Source organism: Austrofundulus limnaeus, unplaced genomic scaffold (assembly GCF_001266775.1).
Source record: "Austrofundulus limnaeus strain Quisiro unplaced genomic scaffold, Austrofundulus_limnaeus-1.0 Scaffold127, whole genome shotgun sequence".
Classification (NCBI taxonomy): domain Eukaryota; kingdom Metazoa; phylum Chordata; class Actinopteri; order Cyprinodontiformes; family Rivulidae; genus Austrofundulus; species Austrofundulus limnaeus.
The window spans coordinates 65,459-70,956 of NW_013952529.1; positions in this window are offsets into that span (position 1 = coordinate 65,459).

The window sequence follows — 5,498 nt, forward strand, 5'->3', positions numbered from 1 at the left end:
CCCCTCCTGAGGGTGACCCCTCCTGAGGGTGACCCCTCCTGAGGGTGACCCCTCCTGAGGGTGACCCCTCCTGAGGGTGACTCCTCCTGAGGGTGACCCCTCCTACCTCCTGAGGGTGACCCCTCCTGAGGGTGACCCCTCCTGAGGGTGACTACTCCTGAGGGTGACCCCTCCTGAGGGTGACCACTCCTGAGGGTGACCCCTCCTAACTCCTGAGGGTGACCCCTCCTGAGGGTGACCACTCCTGAGGGTGACTACTCCTGAGGGTGACCACTCCTGAGGGTGACCACTCCTGAGGGTGACCCCTCCTGAGGGTGACCACTCCTGAGGGTAACCCTCCTCCCTCCTGAGGGTGGCCCCTCTTGAGGGTGACCCCCCCTGAGGGTGACTCCTCCTGAGGGTGACTCCTCCTGAGGGTGACCCTCCTCCCTGCTGAGGGTGTGTCCTCCTGAGGAGAAACCTTGGAAGCACATTCAGAATGGTTCCACAGCTGAACATGAGCTTTTATAGAAGCACACAACAAGAAACACACCGTTAGATGACAACTCTCAGCTACTCCAATCGTTAGCTTTCAGCTGCTGTTTTGTTGGTTTTAGCTGCTGTTTTAATGGTTTTTGCTGATGTTCTGTTGGTGTCAGCTTTTAGTAGTTGTTTTGGTCACTTTAGCTTGTCGCCTGATGGTGTTAACTCGAGCAGCTGAGTTTTCAGCAGACATCAGCGCTCTTTTGTTTTGAATTAAATGTCAACGATCTGAAGGTTTCAGCTCCAGAGCTTCAGACGAACAGCCGAAGTGTGCTCAATCAGCCGAAGTGTGCTCAATCAGCCGAAGTGTGCTCAATTAGCTGCTGACCGCTGCTGCTTCTGTTAACGAAGTGAAACCTCTGAACTCTTCTGACACACGGGCGAGGCGTGACGTGTGCGTGTTGACGCTCGGCCTCACCCCCACCCTCCGACACTGACCCCCAATCGGGTCAGAGTGACGTCGCCCCCTTCAGGAGGCCACCGCAGCTGCACTGATGCTCCTCATCGGAACCAGCTCTGATTTATTCTTGTTGTTTTTAGCTGATTTCGGCAGCTTCTGCTCGTTAATCGACATGTTTCCTGTTTTCTGCGACTCTTTGAGGAGAAACAAACTTTATTTCCTCTCGTGTCCTGGTTGTGTAACCAAACGCTGAATAAAATGAAAGCCAGTGTTCTGGTTCTGGTTCCTCCCACATGCACTCTCTGTCAGCCGACCTTTGACCTCATTAAGGGATTCCATCTCTGCTTCGTGTCACCGCGGCTCTTTTGTCCACCTCGGCAGAAACGCAACATTTCCTGATAATATAATTTAATAATAATTCCTCCCAGCTTTTTATTTTATGGATCATTTTTCTAACCCCTAATCCCCCCGAAAACCACCAAAAGGAAGGTTGTTTAACTTCAGAAGACATTTGGTACCAACTTGGAGTCATACGGACTCAGTTAAAGCTGGTCTGTGTGGAGAACAGCAGAACCACATTCAGACAGAATCATCTCCAAACAAACAGACAGACTCAGATGTTTCGACAGATTTACTGTAAAAGGAAACAGATGATGAAGGCAGCTGTGAAGAACTTCATGAAAAACAAGGTGAATTCAACAATCCTCTAATAATAACAACCATCCTTCCAGAGATGATGTGACAGACGTAACAGGTTCAAGAGGGACTCCCAGACCTCCCTCAGTCCAGCAGACCCGCTTGGTTCTGACAGGATGATAACCTTCAGCAAAAACATCAGCTTCATGCGATGAAAACATAATTTACACTGTGAAGAAGAAGAAGAAAGTCAGCCTTATTCAAACAGAGAACAGGTGTGGCAGGGTGGGAGTGAGGGGGAGGCAGGTGGGACCACTGACCAGGGTCCAAGAAAACAGGAGGTGAGGAGGAGAGTCCAGGCAGGATGAGATTCTCAGAGGTAAGCACAGGTTGAAGGACTCGATGGAGGAGACCCCTGAAGAGGGAACAGCCACAAGAAGAACAGTTTGAACTTATACTTCTGATAGAACATCTGAGTTTCGATAACTTTAACTTCTTATGAAGGAGCTCTGAGAAACGTGATGTTTTTCTGTAGATAAAAGTGTAAAAGGGTCACTTTTTGTCTGAGCACAAACTGCAGCTGGATTAGGACCCTGTCAGTCACTGTCAGATAGGACCTTTTTCCAGGTCCTATAGGACTTTGTAGGACCCTTTTTGGACTCTGTAGGACAGTATAGGACCATGGAGGACCTCATAATGTCACTTCTCATCTGAGCACAAACTGCAGCTGTAGGATTATGACCCTGTCAGACACTGTCAGACTCTGTAGGACACGATAGGACCTTGTAGGACCCTTTTCAGACTCTATAGAACCTTGCAGGACTCTGTAGGACCTTGCATGACCCTTTTAGAGCTCTGTAGGACACTATAGGACATTGTAGGACCTTTTTCAGACTCTGTAGGACCTTGTTGGACGCTGTAGTATGTTCTAGGACCCATTTTGAACACCATGGGACCAAGTACGGCCCTTTTTGGACTCTGTAGGACCATTTAGTACCATTTTTAGACTCTATAGAACCTTCTATGACCCTTTTCAGACACTGTAGGACCTTTTAGGACCCTTTTCAGACTCTGTAAGACCTTGTAGGACTCTGTAGGACCTTGTTTGACCCTTTTCAGACTCTGCAGGAGTAGGACCTTGTAGGACTCTGTAGGACCTTGTATGACTCTTTTCAGAGTCAGTAGGACCCTGTTGGACCCTTTTTGAACTCAGTAGGACCCTGTAGGATCTTTTAGGACCCTGTAGGACCCTGTTGGACCCTGTCTGCAGAGCATGTATTGTTCCCACCGTGCATTTTTAGATTGTGTTGACCAGTTTGTCCAGAAACAATCAGTGAAGTCAGATATTTGTCACTCATTTCATTTTAACGGTTGTAAAGTCACCTTTCACCTCTTTAATGTGCCGTCAGAGACCCGCTCAGTCCCAACACCAGGAGCTGCATTAAACCTGAGTCCAGCAAACAACTTCCTGTGTTTCATGTGAGGAGGAGGTAATGAGAGCAAACGGCTCGGTCTCTGAGCGTCTGCGGCGGGATCAGCTGTCCAATGAACTCTGGTGTCGCTCTTACTGGGACCACGACAGAATACAGGACGGTTCTGTTCGGTTTTATGGGATGAAACCTGAGCCGAGGGGGGGGTCAACAGAGCGCTGCCACTTTCAACAATGCAGACCCGTTACCGGTCCAAAGTTCACGTAGGCAGTTATGTCACTTCCTGTTTAAAGTGAGCATGTGCCCCATGAGCCTCACAGCACAGCTCAGCCAACCAAGTATTGATGAACGTCTGTTTGGAGAGATCAGGTTCTGGTGCTGTGGAGTAAAACCTGAAGGAGCTGAAGGGTGAAGAGTTCACTCGGAGGAGGTGACACCGAGGTTCTGTGACTTCATGCACACAATAACTCAGCTTTTTACTCCAAGTGAACCCAAAGTCAGCAGGAAAAACAGGAGGAAAAACGTTTTCCTGAAATTAATGAACGAGCTTGTTGAAGTATAAACCCTCAACTTGTCTCACATGAACCAAGTCCTGATATTTACTGCCACATCAACCAGCACGGTTTATGACCTCAGCAACAGTGAAGGTAGAAATTAAACAAGTAAACATGTCGAACTTCAGGTACGATGAAGAGCTTACATGTCGGATGACTTACAGCTTCTCCATGTTTACTTTCCCTCTACTTTCAACTCCACTGTTAGTTCAGGTCACCAACTTTCAGAAACTCTGAGTGGACCAGGTGGCGCAGAGGGAGGTCCTGACCAATCAGAGAGAGGTCCTGACCAATCAGAGAGGCCCTGACCAATCAGAGAGAGGTGATAACCAATCAGACAGAGGCCCTGACCAATCAGAGAGAGGTGTTGACCAATCAGAGAGAGGTGTTGACCAATCAGAGAAGCACTGATCAATCAGACAGAGGCCCTGACCAATCAGAGAGAGGTGTTGACCAATCAGAAAGAGGTCCTGACCAATCAGACAGGGGCCCTGACCAATCAGAGAGAGGTGTTGACCAATCAGAGAGAGGTCCTGACCAATCATAAAGAGGTGCTGACCAATCAGAGAGGCCCTGATCAATCAGAAAGAGGTCCTGACCAATCAGAGAGAGGTGTTGACCAATCATGTTTTTAGCTCCCTTCCTGCTACTATTAGCCTTTAGTTAATGCTTTGCTCCTTTTAGCTTTGATTAATCAGTTTCAACTTCTTTCATGAAGTCCAGCTTTCATTGTACAGTCTTTAATAAATGCTGCCTCAGCAGACTTTTCTGGGTCAAGGATCCAGGTCCATCTGTAGCTGGACCCAAACTAAACTGAGCTTCAGCTGCTGTCAGACTCAAAACGGTTCCTAACAGGAAGTTCTCAGCCTTGGTCCGGTTCTGGTTGTTCTTCTAGTGATGAACCCTGAATGTTTGGAGAGTTCTGCTGCGACCCAGAACCTCTGAAGTCCAACTGCTGCCCCTGCCCCCTCCTCTGCCCCCGTCTTCAGGGGGGCTTAATATAGAGCAGGAAACTCGTGTTTTTTTGTTATCTGTTCATCAGAACACTGGCTGCAGACGGCGCTCCTTGGGGTTCTGGTCCAACAAAGACCACTTTATCCCGTCCCGTCGACGAGCTCCCGGTTCTGTTGCCCCCACCTCTGCAGCATAATGTGGTATTGTTCCAACATCTTGCTCAGCTTTTTAGGACCTCTCAGAAAAGGTGAAGTGACTGCTGCACCTGCACTTTCTGTAAACGGGACGTTTGATATTTAGAGATAGGATTGTGCTGAAGTTGTTCCATGTGTTTCCTGACAGAGTCCACTTTGTGCTCAGAGCAACGGTTCTTCTTTGTCAGCAGGGCAGAATTCAAGCTTGTTGTTTGTTTAAAATGCTGCAACAGAAAGGAGAATCAGCTGCAGGAGGAACGAAAAACCTGAAACTAATCAGATATTTTCTTTCTGGTCAAGTCGTGACCCTAACTGTGTTTTTGTTTAATTGAAATAAATATTTCTGTCAGTAATTCTAACATATTTTTGGATGAACCTCCTGAAAAATGTTTTTTAAATTATTTTTATTAACAATCCAAAAGCTTTTCAAACAATGGAAAGAAAATACTTTAAAAAGAAAAAATGAGCAGATTTTGAGGATTTGATCATTTTTTTCTGTCCCTGATGTTTTTAATTCTTAATTAGGATTATCATGCCAATGGCAATCTATTACTATACACCTCTAAACTGGTCTCTTTATTTCCTTTTTATTCATCCGTCACCGTTAATGCGGCCCGAACCGTAGGTTTGGGGCCCCTTAAAAAATACATCAAAACGTCGGCGTCGATCTCACGAGGTGTGCTAAACTTTATCTTTACATTTGCTGATTCAACAGGAAAAGATTATTAAAAATCAAGCCTGACTCAGCATAATTGCTGTTTTACAGCAGGTTCCTGTTCTGCAGCACATAAAACACTCAGAATTACAG